At 39.3% G+C, this 16,322-nt stretch overlaps 1 protein-coding gene across 2 annotated transcripts in view; it reads left to right on the top strand.

Annotated features, from left to right (window-relative positions):
- Positions 1-16,322, top strand: part of LOC149800661 (uncharacterized) — a 55,113-nt gene that overhangs the window by 29,055 nt on the left and 9,736 nt on the right. Inside the window, exon 1 of one of the 2 annotated variants that reach the window (XM_089954699.1) lies at positions 15,327-15,388. The exons of the other annotated variant lie outside the window; for it this stretch is intronic. The gene's annotated coding sequence lies outside the window, so the exon portion shown is untranslated. Of the gene's footprint in view, positions 1-15,326; positions 15,389-16,322 lie in introns of those variants that run through there. 2 annotated transcript variants of the gene reach the window in all.

Here is a 16,322-nt window from a genome sequence, read left to right as displayed (position 1 = left end):
CACACACACACAACGTACGCGCGCAGACATACACACACACACACACACACACACACACACACAGAGGCAAGAGGAAAAAAACAAACCCCAAATATACTATCAACACAGAAGGGAGATAATACAAACCCCAAATATACTATCCACACAAACGTATGCGAACGCATACAAACCCCAAATATACTATCCATACAAACGTACGCGAACGCATACAAACCCCAAATATACTATCCACACAACGTCGCTAACGCATACAAACACCAAATATACTATCCACACTCGGGAGGAAGAAGAAAAAAAAACAATCAAGTCTACGATCTACACAACGTACGCGAACACACACACACACACACACACACACACACACACACACACACACACACACACACAGAGGGAAGAGGAAAAAACAAACCCCAAATATACTATCAACATAGAAGGGAGATAATACAAACCCCAAATAAACTATCCACACAAACGTACGCGAACGCATACAAACCCCAAATATACTATCCACACAAACGTACGCAAACGCATACAAACCCCAAAATATACTATCCATACAAACGTACGCGAACGCATAGAAACCCAAATATACTATCCATACAAACGTACGCGAACGCATACAAACCCCAAATATACTTTTCATACAAACGTACCCGAACGCAAACAATTCCCAAATATACTATCCACACAACGTCGCTAACGCATACAAACCCCAAATATACTATCCACACCACGTCGCTAACACGTACAAACCCGAAATATACTATCCACACAAACGTACGTGAACGCATAAAAACCCCAAATATACTATCCACACAACGTCGCTAACGCATACAAACCCCAAATATACTATCCACACCACGTCGCTAACACGTACAAACCCGAAATATACTATCCACACAAACGTACGTGAACGCATAAAAACCCCAAATATACTATCCACACGTCGCTAACGCATACAAATCCCAAATATACTATCCACACAAACGTACGCGAACGCATAAAAACCCCAAATATACTATCCACACAACGTCGCTAACGCATACAAACCCCAAATATACTATCCACACAACGTCGCTAACGCGTACAAATCCCAAATATACTATCCACACAAACGTACGCGAACGCATAAAAATCCCAAATATACTATCCACACAACGTCGCTAACGCATACAAACCCCAAATATACTATCCACACAACGTCGCTAAGGCATACAAACCCCAAATATACTATCCACACAACGTCGCTAACGCATAAAAACCCCAAATATACTATCCACACAACGTCGCTAACTCATACAAACCCCAAATATACTATCCACACAACGTCGTTAACGCATACAAACCCCAAATATACTATCCACACTCGGGAGGAAGAAGAAAAAAACAACCAAATATACGATCTACACAACGTACGCGAACACACACACACACACACACACACACACACACACACACACACACACACACACACGCACACCACAGAGGGAAGAAGAAGAAAACCATTATACACTATCCACACGGAGTGAAGAAATAACCCTTTATATATACTATCAACAGAGAGTGAAGAAAATAACCCTTTATATTCCATCAACACAGAGTGAAGAAGAAAAAGTTTTTTGAAAGCACCTAAGCCCTCACCTGCAATGACCAACTCTGCCAAACACCTACACCCCACTGCACCCCCCACCCACAACACTACAAAACCCATTTAACCCGTTATCTTATGGCATCAGTGTGTGATTTAGGAAACATCAAGACACAAAATGATGAATGAATAGACTGACTATTGTTTACCGACTTGCATGCCTAAAGAGCGTGCGTGAAGGAAAACATCCTTCCATTTCAATTCTAACTAAAACATGATCCAGAGGGATAGAGAGAGGTGAAAGAGCACAATTTCATAAAGTGTGAGTAAAAACAAAACACGCCATCCTTATTATACAATGTCAAGACCTAGAGATACTTACGTTTTCTTTCTGGTCTATTCTCTTTTAGAAGGTAGTATGAAATTTCACATCAGGGCCAACGCATCGGCTCACATTGTCAATTTTTCCATTTCCATGTCTTCACTGGCACAAGTTCTTCCTCATCTTCAATTTCTTCTTCTTCTGAATCCCTCTTCTCTTTTTCGTCTTGTTTCTGTTTCTTCTCTTTTCTCTTAGGGCACTCTGAATCCCAGTGTCCTTTCTCCTGACAACGATATTAGGTATCTTGACTTTTGTCTCTCTTTCTTAGACGAAGCAGGTATTCTGGAGACAAATACCCATTTACCTTTGCAGATATAGCATACTTCATCAGCACTTACACACTTTCGTATGACTCTCATCAAATCAACGACCAAAATAGTAAGTTTGTTTGCCACTTTCGCCTGTGAATTATGCTTTCGTATGACTTTTAGCATATATTTGACCAGCAGGTCGATCTGTGCTGACTCTTCCATCATCTTGATCGTTTTTGAGTGGAATGACTACTCTGACGCTAAGACACTCTTCTTATATACAGGGACCTGCTGCGTATCAAACCTAGTCAAATGTAATTTTGCAATAAGATGAAACGATTTCATTGAAAAAGTAAAAGGCAATGACGTGCCGTGTCGCCTCACACAAGACCTGAAGTGTTAGCTCAGATCCGTGTCAGCGATTTCGAAGACGACATAACTGAGCTTTCATCAATGCTCTCCATTTATGCCACAAAACCACGAGTCCTGATTCACGCCAAAAGAAATTTCGTTCGGTCCATATAAAAATAGTATCACATCTGAGAAACGCAAAAACGAACTTCCAGAAAACTGAGAACGACGGCTTACACCTACAACGTGAAATATATGAGTTCAAGTAGTGCGTAAAACTTAGTCAAATTAAATTTTTATAGTCAAGACGAAACGATCTCTTTTCGAAGAAGAAAGCAGACACCAAGCTACAATGGCAATCAGTGTCACACAACACTTTTCAAAATGTATATTATTAGAGGTTTGTTCTAGCGATATGCACAGTTAAATTAAATGTTGATGTATTTTGCAATAAGACGGACACAATTTCCATGGGATCGCCGATGGTACCATTGTTCGTGCATTAGTTTAATTTTTTTAAATATTTTTTTTATATAAATCGCCTATAGGATAGACTCGGTAAAGCATGGTCATTCTCGTCACTGTCTGAGTAGCTACTCAAGTCAATTAGAAGTGAACGCGGTAAGAAAATAAGTATAGCCAATGAAATGGCTTACAACGGGTAATGCATTGTTTTGTTCTAGGACTGTGTGGCATAATAATCCCTATGTTCTTGCGTTGTTACCATTACAGTGCAGACAGACTGAAATGTGAACTTACAAGCCCTCTTTGTGTGTGTTGTACTATTTCTTCTTACTACATCAAAATACTAAGCGTCACAGTATTGGTTTGCGTTTTCAAGCTGACCATTTTTATATATCTCACTTAAACATTTTAACATAAACACTCACACTCACATCGGTAGAGTCAGAACCGAAAGTACAGTGAAACTCAAGGATGATGACCCAGTCTGTCTGTCTATTGATGCATGTATTTACTTAAGAAGAAATATGACCTCTAAAACACAAAGAGATACGGCAAGCATGATTAGATTAAACACAACGATGTTTTCCTTCACGCCCGTGTAATTTAGTGTTTCAATCGTCTTTGAAGACAAACTTGATCTCCTTTTGTAGGGCTTGAAATAATAAAAAAACTGAAAAATCTTAAGCACTTTGCTATAGATAATTTCATCAACAGACTAAACAACATAAATACCGTTACAACAATAGAAAGCCTTAAATCTTCTATCATAAAGAAATGCATCAAAATAATTAAAGATTAACGATAACTAATCAATGAGACCGAATTTAACAAAGGCAATGACATGTGAAGAAATGCCTCTCACTTTGGAAAGGTAGGCGAATGTACTCTGTCATGCACCATCAACTTGAAAAAAAATTATAAACAGAGAGAAACCTGAATTCAAAATTCATTTTTTTTTTTTTAAAATTGTTTCGTTTCTTTTTTCTTTTTTTGGAACAAATCTAAGCACTAATATAGAGTGGAAAAGGGAAAATGCACATACAAGCTTTGATATTTCTAAAAAAATGAGGGGAGATTCCTAACGTTCATAACCACCTATATATGCTTGGACTTGTCTGTGACTTATCCACAAAACAAGATGTACATATTTCTGGTCAAGCTGCAAGTGTGTGCGTGTTTTTGAAAATGGTAAAAATTGGATATACAATTTTCTCGTGACACTTATAAAGTGAAGAGTCTGTGCAAGTGTCAAAAGCCAAAGTCATATAAGTTTTGTATTTTGTACGGCTTGTAAAGATTTCCACTTTAGAAAATGTGAAGTATCACAAGTTATTATCACAAACAGAAGTGGAACATAGGGGCTTGCAAGAAAGAAAATAACCCAGACAGTTGGTGTCATCAAGAGTGCTAGAGACGGTACCCGAACTTGCTTGCTTGCTTACTTGAATTAAAGTGATTTTCGCTCTAATGGAGCATATATCACTGGTTTAATAACGCACCTCGTGATTTTTAGTTACTCCTGGGGAAGGAAAGAGAGCCTCATCCCCCCGGCTTTTATGTACTCACAGACTATTTTTAAATTGAGCCACTTAGGTGTAGGACTAACTAGTCCTTAACAACCTGACGGAAAGGCTTTAAACATGAGTGGGAATTGTCTCACCACACACTCATTTTTCTGTCCGAGCGTGGTAAAGGAGGAAAAAGGTGCTCAGCAAGCCATCGATGGATGTTAAGTACTCACCAAAACGCTAGCCCGTACTTATTTCAAATCAAGTCGTGTCACCAAAAAGGACGACGTGTACGACATCAAAGGCATTGTCAAAACGCAGAAACCGTAAAGTGGGCAAACGACGTGTCAAAGAAGTCAAAGTACGTTGGAAAGGATATCTGCCAAGTTTTCATTCTTGGATCGACGCTTCGCACGTCATTGACTATAAAAAGAAGTGACCATCATTCCCTTTCACACAGATTCAGCTACTGCGATCACTCCTTCACCCAATTCTTCTCTGCAAGATTTACAAAAACAACCCTTGTGGGTGTGGTATGGAGAACGTGTGCCTAAAACGCAAATCGTCTTTTTCTGCCAAACCTTCGTGGTGTATTGTGTCATCGGTGCAGCCATTGCCAATTTGAGTTTGCAACAAGGAGACAACAATTGTGGACCATTGTATTGAGCAGTTGCATCGGTTACCTGCTTCCTAATCCCTCCCTGAAATTCTCCTCGAAAGGGAACAACGGGAACCTTTTGTCCAGTGTCAGTGCCAGTCACCACTCCAACAACAACCCCATTTTGGGAGGAGACACTCCTCTGACTTCTAGTAACACATCGGAGAGCCACAAAACTCTGGAATTATGAGCAATAACAACCAGTTTTACTTAATCTTACCCAGTGACAGTTCCATGGAGGTGTTTCCCAAGAACACGTTGTGCTGTTACACGGTCAAATTACCTCAGACCATCCAGTTAGATCACGAAGCCCATTGGGAAGTGGCTTTAGTGGAAATCATTCACCCAACGCAAATCAAAAACATCACCGAGAAGCAAAACACTTTCGAGGTGGAAATCCTGAATGCCCATTTGGAGGAAGAAATCAATAAAATCGGGTTTTTAGGGGACACAAGACCAGCCAGCAATCCAGCCTTCATTATCTACACCTTGAAAATTCCTTCAGGTTATTTTTTTAGTGGTGAACATTTGGTGGACACTATTGCGGACAGGTTCAACTTAGCCTTTGGCAAAGCACTGAACAGAGCCAAAAAAAGTGGGAAGATTGAGTACCATAAAGTGGCTCATCGTCTCATGATCAAATTTCAAGATACGGACACATTGTCCCTCAGGTTCAATGGTAGTTTGTTTGAAATTTTGGGTGGACATGCAGAAATGGTCGCATACAATTTGAGCCCCAAGATCAACAGTAATATGGATTTTTACAGAGCTTTTGGAAACCCGGTAGAACTGAACCAAGGACTTAATTTGATCTTTGTGTATTCCGATGTGGTGGAGTACAACGTGGTGGGACACACCTCTGTGCCGTTACTGCGTGTCATTCCTTTCAAATAGGATAGTACCACAAACAATGACCAGGAAGGTGCAAACACCTATCACGTACACCGTGAATTTGTACATCCTCACTATTTACCCGTCAGTAAGTCGTATTTAGACACTGTCAACATTGCTATAAAAGGAGATCTGGGACAAAATATTCCATTCTCCAAAGCGAAAGTTACAGTGAAACTCCATTTTCGAAAACGGTTCTCTAACGAATTGTAAGTCAGGACAGCGACGAGTGACATTTTCACCCTATAAAATCCGGCCAGATGCGTGTGGAATTTCAGTTTGCAGAAAATCTACGCGCAGATAATACGGTGAACGTCATCCTGTATGCTGAATTTGACAATACGATATAAACCAACAGTTTGAGAGAAGTCATTCTACACTATTAGAAGTCATGGAAGACTTTTATCAATGCTTATTTAGTAGGGATTCTTTGGACATGGAATGTGAAGATCCTGAGGAAGGAGAACCCCAAGACAAAGACGAAGAAGTCATCATGATGAAGATGGCCAGAACAAGAATCACATTTAGTTTCCTGATATGCTATAGTCTTGACAGAAAAAAAATTAAGGAATTGATCAAGAAAGATTGCTATGGATGTCATAACGATCATCCCAGTCAAATTCAACACGATAAATGCCTGATGCTGAGTCAAGAAGAAAAATTGGACGAATATATGGACGAAGCTTGGAGTCTCATCTCGGAAGAAGACGTTTTACAACAGTGGTATAATGGCTTGCGTGAACATTATTGTCCTCCACTAACAACTCAAGAGATCCATCGCATCGAAGCTCTGTTGGATCAGAGTTGGGAGACAAGGCGAAGAAACGGTTACTTGTCAGACATTTTCAAGCAAAAAGTCAGGATCGAATTGATCACTTATCATTACCTGTGAAGAAAAAACCCACACAAAACAGGGATACCTGGGAACTTTACCTTTTGAACCACAGTTCGTACACTGCTTCTTGGAATCCTGTCGTCTGTGCTAAAGATTAACTCCCTCATTGCACACCTCAAAACCATCAAGCTTATGTCATCAACACGGACGACAGTCATCTCCCAGGAACCCACTGGGTAGCCGTCTACTTTCCTCAAGAAGGATGTGTGGAATATTTCGATTCGTATGGATTGCCCCCTTTGGAAGACGATATCATCGACTTTATGAGAAGAAATGCTCAGACCACACGATTCAATATTGTGAAATAACAAGGCACATATTCCTTGGTGTGTGGACAATATTGTGTGTATTTTCTGCATCATCGTAGTCTGGGCTATTCTTTAGAACATTTAGTGACTTATTTTGATCGTCATTCTTCTAGAAACGATGAGAAAGTAGATCGATGGTTTTGTGACCAGTATGCTTATCTTTTGTCTCTAACTAGGAAACGTAGTGTCCATCAATGGCCTAATGACTTAGAACAGTGGGAATCACAATTTCATTCACAACGTTGTCAGCCCTGTCCAAAATAATGTGTGAGTTGAAAAAAAATGTTTGTGATTAGAAAAAAATGTTTGATGTTATATTGTTGGATTATTGTTAAAAAATGTTAGAGTTGTTTGTTAGTGTTAAGTAATTTGGAATAAAAATGTTGTGTTTTGAAGAAAAAAATGCCTTTGTGGTTTGTTTAACTATTGGTATCCTGATTCATGCTCTTTGACTTCTCTCTATCCCTCCCATAACACTATTTAAACGGTTCGACTGGAAAACCGTGTAGTAATGATTTCCTTCACGTCCGCGCTTTGAAAATGAAAACGGGGCAGTCTCCAGTCTGCCCATCCATTGTCGACTCATCTTCCTACGAAGATGTGCTCAAGATTAGCCAAGTTGAACGAAGCCTATGTGAATTTGCATAGGGTCATGACAAGTCTGATACCGAGACCTGAAGAGATAGACAATATCATAATGTTGAAAGTCACTGAAGACCTGAAAAAAGAGCTCTTCAAGGAGGAATTCAAGAAGGAGAAAGAAGAATGGACGGAGAAGTACAGACTTCATAAACAGCAGAGAGAGCAGCAACCGCAGCAGCAGCATGAACCTGACAGAGGCTTTGTCAACAGTTGTATCGACACCAAAGAGTTCTTCTTCTCTTTCCGAAGAAGCAGACCTTATCCTGTGAGAAAGCCTGTCGTCAGAGGAGGCCGCCATCTTACAACCTAAGCGATCGCCATAGCTTCAAGTTCCCAACAAAAATATTTCAGGGCTATCCCATACTCTCGAAAAGAAAAAACATTCCATTGCCTATGATATGTTAGTCAGTTAGAAGAAAAAATACAGAAGTGAGTCTATCAGCACATGATTTCTTTATCTGGGTTAGAAAGTGTGACTCTAAGTTGTTCGTTTCTGTCGCTTATCAAAATTTTAAAAATAGTAGTGTTCTGTAAAAAGTGAGTGAGTGTTTCTTTTAGGTCTGTGCGTTTTTTTTTTTGTTGGTGATAATATGGATAATGTAAGTTCGGGTACAACGAAATGAAAAGAATTAGGCCCAGAACTCGGTGTGGAGGGAAGAAATATAGGCAACAGCAGCGGGAGCAAGAAATGCAGACCTAGCCAGTTAGCACTCCACCCACCTCGAGAACACAAATAACATCTAGTCAACAGCCGACTATACCTAACAAACAACCCGCCCCGGAAAGAGTGGTGGCAAAACAAAGGGCCAATTATGTTAGACAAACGGTATGGCAAACTCAGATGTAATTATCGGAGGCACTAATTTCTTTTCTCACTCCGATACTACAGGCAATCTCAGCTGAAAGAACAACCACAACAACAATAACAGCGACAGACACCATAGCAGCGGATTTGAAACTATCTACCTCAACTGAAGGATTAGTATCAGAACCAGAAGAGGAAATTGAGGCGGTTGAGGAGGAGGAGGGGGACGCTGACCCTCGTTGAGAAGTACACCGAAATGGGGCTAGATCAAGCATTGTATGACGTCAACAAAGCAAGACAATGTATAAGAGCCATACAATACGTTGCCTGCAAATCTCTAGACACCTTTAAACCAGGACCTTCTCAATGGGGATTTGGGGTCAGAGTTCTCCCCCAATTCTACAGACAAGCCTACACTGGATACCTTCAGTCAACTTGTAGAAGCTGCTGCTTACATTGTCGCCCATCATTGCTACGCATTTCCTGATATCAAGAATCATGAGACTAGGAGTGCGGGAAAGATCGTATGGGCGAAAGAGAGACGTAGTACCTTCTAGCAGAAAAAAACAGCCCTTTTTAGGGCTCCAAAAGATTGCCTTTTATTAAATAGGGAACCATATTTGGCTTGGTATCCCTCCTTGACTAAACTATTCTCGAAACAAACTTGACCCATTGGAACATCACAACAAACTTAACTTGTTAAACTTAACAGTGACAAAACTTGTATATGTCGCTTAGACATATTAATTTAAATAAGACCAGTATGGTTATTTTTATGTATACTAAGTACTAATATTAGATAGATACGTTAGGAAGTAGGAAATTTAACAGACTCGTTAGATTTGAACTAATTGCACAGGTGGAAAACACATTATTGGTACTTTTTATTGTCCATTAGCAAAAACGGGACTTGATTTGAAATAAGTACGGGCTAGCGTTTTGGGGAGTACTTAACATCCATCGCTGGCTTGCTGAGCACCTTTTTTCCTCCTTTACCACGCTCAGACATCGTACACGTGGCAGAATGTGGAACGATTTCCACCTGCCACACGCCCATGTGTCCTAATGTGACGTCATCGCTACCGACCAATCGTAGCAGGCTTTACATACTGCTTGGGTTGACACCTGTGGCATTTCAAACCAACTAAGAAAAATGAGTGTGTGGTAAGACTATTCCCACTCATGTTTAAAGCCTTTCAGTCAGGTTGTTAAGGACTAGTTAGTCCTACACCTGAGTGGCTAAATTTAAAAGTAGTCTGTGAGTACATAAAAGCCTGGGGGATGAGGCTCTCTTTCCTTCCCCAGGAGTAATTAAAAATCACGCGGTGCGTTATTAAACCAGTGATATATGCTCCATTAGAGCGAAAATCACTTTAATTCAAGTAAGCAAGCAAGCAAGTTCGGGTACCGTCTCTAGCACTCTTGATGACACCAACTGTCTGGGTTATTTTCTTTCTTGCAAGCCCCTATGTTCCACTTCTGTTTGTGATAATAACTTGTGATACTTCACATTTTCTAAAGTGGAAATCTTTACAAGCCGTACAAAATACAAAACTTATATGACTTTGGCTTTTGACACTTGCACAGACTCTTCACTTTATAAGTGTCACGAGAAAATTGTATATCCAATTTTTACCATTTTCAAAAACACGCACACACTTGCAGCTTGACCAGAAATATGTACATCTTGTTTTGTGGATAAGTCACAGACAAGTCCAAGTCCATAGGTGGTTATGAACGTTAGGAATATCCCCTCATTTTTTCAGAAATATCAAAGCTTGTATGTGCATTTTCCCTTTTCCACTCTATATTAGTGCTTAGATTTGTTACAAAAAAAGAAAAAAGAAACGAAACAATTTTGAAGAAAAAAAAATGAATTTTGAATTCAGGTTTCTCTCTGTTTATAATTTTTTTTCAAGTTGATGGTGCATGACAGAGTACATTCGCCTACCTTTCCAAAGTGAGAGCCATTTCTTCACATGTCACTGCCTTTGTTAAATTCGGTTTCATTGGTTAGTTATCGTTAATCTTTAATTTTTTGATGCTTTTCTTTTTGATAGAAGATTTAAGGCTTTCTAGTGTTGTAACGGTATTTATGTTGTTTAGTCTGTTGATGAAATTATCTATAGCAAAGTGCTTAAGATTTTTTCAGGTTTTTTATTATTTCAAGCCCTACAAAAGGAGACCAAGTTTGTCTTCAGAGAGGATTGAAGCTCTAAATTTCACGGGCGTGAAGGAAAACATCGTTATGTTCATTCTAATCATGCTTGCCGTATCTCTTTGTGTTTTAGAGGTCATATTTCTTCTTAAGTAAATACACGCATCAATAGACAGACAGGTTGGGTCATCATCCTTGAGTTTCACTGTACTTTCGGTTCTTTACTTCATACAAACCCCAAATTTATTAGTTTTAAAAAAAAAAGATAACATGCCCCTCAATACTGTAACACATCTGTTCTGACTCTACCGATGTGAGTGTGAGTGTTTATGTTAAAATGTTTAAGTGAGATATAAAAAAAATGGTCGACTTGAAAACGCGAACCAATACTGTGACGCTCAGTATTTTGATGTGGTAAGAAGAAATGGTACAACACACACAAAGAGAGCTTGTAAGTTCACATTTCAGTCTGTCTGCACTGTAATGGTAACAACGCAAGAACATAGGGATTATTATGCCACACAGTCCTAGAACAAAACAATGCATCACCCGTTGTAAGCCATTTCATTGGCTATACTTATTTTCTTACCGCGTTCACTTCGAATTGACTTGAGTAGCTATTCACACAGTGACGAGAATGGCCATGCTTTACTGGGTCTATCCTATAGGCGATTTATATAAAAAAAAAATATTTTAAAAAATTAAACTAATGCACGAACAATGGTTCCATGGGCGATCCCATGGAAATTGTGTCAGTCTTATTACAAAATACATCAACATTTAATTTAACCGTGCAGATCGCTAGAACAAACCTCTGATCATATACATTTTGAAAAGTGTTGTGTAACACAGATCGCAATTGTAGCTTGGTGTCTGCTTTCTTCTTCGAAAAGAGATCGTTTCGTCTTGACTATAAAAATTTAATTTGACTACGTTTTACGCACTACTTGAACTCATACATTTCACGTTGTAGGTGTAAGCCGTCGTTCTCAGTTTTCTGGAAGTTCGTTTTTGCGTTTCTCGGATGTGATACTATTTTTTATGGACCGAACGAAATTTCTTTTGGCGTGAATCAGGACTCGTGGTTTTGTGGCATAAATGGAGAGCATTGATGAAAGCTCAGTTATGTCGTCTTCGAAATCGCTGACACGGATCTGAGCTAACACTTCAGGTTTTGTGTGAGGCGATACGGTACATCATTGCCTTTTACTTCCTCAATGAAATCGTTTCATCTTATTGCAAAATTACATTTGACTAGGTTTCATACGCAGCAGGTCCCTGTATATAAGAAGAGTGTCTTAGCGTCGGAGTATTCATTCCACTCTCAAACGATCAAGAAGATGGAAGAGTCAGCACAGATCGACCTGCTGGTCAAATATTTGCTAAAAGTCATACGAAAGCATAATTCACAGGTGAAAGTGGCAAACAAACTTACTCTTTTGGTCGTTGATTTGATGAGAGTCATACGAAAGTGTGTGCTAATGAAGTTTGCTATATCTGCAAAGGTAAATGGATATTTGTCTCCAAAATACCTGCTTCGTCTAAGAAAGAGAGACAAAAGTCAAGATACCTAATATCGTTGTCAGGAGAAAGGACACTGGAATTCAGAGTGCCCTACGAGAAAAGAGAAGAAACAGAAACAAGACGAAAAAGAGAAGAGGGATTCAGAAGAAGAAGAAATTGAAGATGAAGAAGAACTTGTGCCAGTGAAGACATGGAAATGGAAAAATTGACAATGTGAGCCGATGCGTTGGCCCTGATGTGAAATTTCATACTACCTTCTAAAAGAGAATAGACCAGAAAGAAAACGTAAGTATCTCTAGGTCTTGACATTGTATAATAAGGATGGCGTGTTTTGTTTTTATTCACACTTTATGAAATTGTGCTCTTTCACCTCTCTCTATCCCTCTGGATCATGTTTTAGTTAGAATTGAAATGGAAGGATGTTTTCCTTCACGCACGCTCTTTAGGCATGCAAGTCGGTAAACAATAGTCAGTCTATTCATCCATCATTTTGTGTCTTGATGTTTCCTAAATCACACACTGATGCCATAAGATAGCGGGTTAAATGGGTTTTGTAGTGTTGGGGAGGGGGGTGCAGTGGGGTGTAGGTGTTTGGCAGAGTTGGTCATTGCATGTGAGGGCTTAGGTGCTTTCAAAAAACTTTTTCTTCTTCACTCTGTGTTGATGGAATATAATGGTTATTTTCTTCACTCTCTGTTGATAGTATATATAAAGGGTTATTTCTTCACTCCGTGTGGATAGTGTATAATGGTTTTCTTCTTTTCCCTCTGTGGTGTGCGTGTGTGTGTGTGTGTGTGTGTGTGTGTGTGTGTGTGTCCGCGTACGTTGTGTAGATCGTATATTTGGTTGTTTTTTTCTTCTTCCTCCCGAGTGTGGATAGTATATTTGGGGTTTGTATGAGTTAGCGACGTTGTGTGGATAGTATATTTGGGGATTTATGCGTTAGCGACGTTGTGTGGATAGTATATTTGGGGTTTGTGTGCGTTCGCGTACGTATGTGTGGATAGTTTATTTGGGGTTTGTATTATCTCCCTTCTGTGTTGATAGTATATTTGGGGTTTGTTTTTTCCTCTTCCCTGTGTGTGTGTGTGTGTGTGTGTGTGTGTGTGAGTGTGTGTGTGTGTGTGTGTGTGTGTGTGTGTGTGTGTGTTCGCGTACGTTGTGTAGATCGTATATTTGGTTGTTTTTTTTTCTTCTTCCTGCCGAGTATGGATAGTATATTTGGTGTTTGTATGCGTTTGCGACGTTGTGTGGATAGTATATTTGGGATTTTTATGCGTTAGCGACGTTGTGTGGATAGTATATTAGGGGTTTATACGCGTTAGCGACGTTGTGTGGATAGTATATTTGGGGTTTGTATGCGTTCGCGTACGTTTGTATGGATGGTATATTTGGGGTTTGTATGCGTTCGCGTACGTTTGTATGGATAGTATATTTGGGGTTTGTATGCGTTCGCGTACGTTTGTGTGGATAGTATATTTGGGGTTTTTGTTATCTCCCTTCTGTGTTGATAGTATATTTGGGGTTTGTTTTTTCCTCTTCCCTGTGTGTGTGTGTGTGTGTGTGTGTGTGTGTGTGTGTATGTGTGTGTGTGTGCGTATGTCTGCGCGCGTACGTTGTGTGTGTGTGTGTATTGGTCTCTGTTTGTCCCTATAAAACTCCCTTTATCAATACATTCTACCTAGCTACAGTAGCGCGTGTTCAGGTCAGCCACTTGCAACACTGTTGCCATTTATCCCCTAGTTTCCAGTACAGTGACGTCACTGACGCTGGAAATTTTGATACTATAAATATGGACTTGGGGATTTCCACAGGTTGTAGCTATACATATGTACTAGAGTTCATAGAGTTGAGGAACGTCACTCAAGCTGAGGCTATAAAAATATAGTGGGGTTTTCCAAAGGAATAACCCACAAGTTGTAGTATAAATAGTGGGATTTCATGTGAATTTTAGCCGATTATAGCTATAAATAGATACATGGGTGTTTATCCACGATCGTCACACAAGTTGATATTGTAAGTAGTTACTAATTTTATCCATTTTAGTCTAAACCATTGTAACTTAATTTTCGGGGATATGTTTATTTTCCTTTAAACTCTGGGACAATTTCGTCATTTTAGCGTTACTTTTAGTCACATCCATTTTGTCGCTGAGCATTTCCTTGATTATAGCTATTTATAGCATCATTACAATTATGCAAAGTTTTGAACACCTCAGCAAGATTTCAGGTCTTGGTAATGCTTTATATATAAATCTCACGCTTGTGCTAGTGTATGTATGTCTCTGTCTCTGTTGTCTTTGACCCTCTACCATCATTGTCCCTAAACAATCCCACCATGTTCAATTCCCCTTGACGCTCTACAGTTCCATCCATGTTAAAATTCCCCATGTTAAATTTCCCTTGAGGGTAGAGTGACCCAAGACTTTTTCCCCATGTTAAATTCCCCTTGAGGCTAGAGTGGCCCAAGATGTTTTCCCATGTTAAATTCCCCTTGAGGCTAAAGTGACCCAGGTGTTTTCGTAATGTTAAATTTCCCATTGAGGCTAAAGTGCCCCAGGGGTGTTTATAATGCTAATTCCCATTGAGGCTAAAGTGCCCCCATTCACTACTGCTGTGTAATTGAACAGATACATACAAAACTAAAATCTCAACATACGAAATGGAAGTTTCAGCAGAATCATTGTGATTCAATACACAATCTAAACTATCGACATAGAAAATGGAACTTTGAGGACAAGCATTTTTGATACAACACGTGAGATTGGAATTCTGGACATATGACATTAAAATTTCAACGGTAATGTTCTGATTGGAGTAGCTTATGTCCCCTACGGCGCCTCATAGTTATCCAGTAATGAATAATCGATTTTTTCGTTTTGGGTTTCGCGCCATTTTCAGCACATGAAAGGCCATACAAGGCGGCAAGCATAACTGGGGGAAGAAGAACCTGAAAATACGTGGTAAGATCCAGTGACTGACGTGAAGCTACAGGCAAGGTTTCTCACGTGCATACGTTGGCCGAGCCCGAAAGTCGAATACATGGGGACGGAGGTGAGATGGCAGTGATCGGTAAATGCGAGCACTTTAGACCACTCGGCCATCTTGGGCCCCAAATTACACAAGTTGATATGCAGTGTTATAACGCAGAGAAAGCTATTACTTTGTACTAGAGCTACCAAACTATGTACTTTCTCTAATATGTGTACATTGAGAGCACCTACGTCTGTTACTTTTACATGTTGAAAAATGTCATTTTATATTTTCCGTAGGCTAAATTCTGATTAAAAAACCCCACAAAATCTTCAGAATTCCTAGGTCTTCTGTAAGTAAGAATTGGCTTGCTTTTTTAATGTGTTTATTGGCTGTTTTTATTTGCTAAGTTGAGGAGACTCTACTATTTATTAACTGTAAGGCCTATATTTGGTAATGAAGGATTATATCGTAATATGAAAGGTATTTACTTTTCTCTTTCGTATGATTATTGTTTTTAAAACATTATTTTGAGTAAGAATACGGACTTTATTCACGAAAGTATCAATTACCTATATAAGATTATTCCCAATCTGGAAATATGTTTTTCATTCATTCAAAGAATTTTGTAATTGAAAATCGTCTGGCTACACCTGTATGCCTGTTAGATACGTTCGAGGATGACAAGACTAAGACTAATATTCCAGGTGGAAATACAGGTGGAAATCAGATTATATGACGTGGACATTTGAAGAGATATTATTATCAGAGTTTTTCAAACCATTTGCATCTAGGATTGATACTTGTGTACTGGTAAATTTAATTTTGGGTGAAAATTACATTGTCGATAAGGAAAATTTGTGCAGTTCTTCTTCTGCATGGTTCCAGAACAAAAGATGACATCTAAAAATCTTGAACACTGAG

Source organism: Sinohyriopsis cumingii, chromosome 4 (genome assembly GCF_028554795.1).
Source record: "Sinohyriopsis cumingii isolate HCF-2022 chromosome 4, ASM2855479v2, whole genome shotgun sequence".
Taxonomy (NCBI): Eukaryota; Metazoa; Mollusca; class Bivalvia; order Unionida; family Unionidae; genus Sinohyriopsis; species Sinohyriopsis cumingii.
This window is presented reverse-complemented; position numbering and strand designations above follow the sequence as displayed.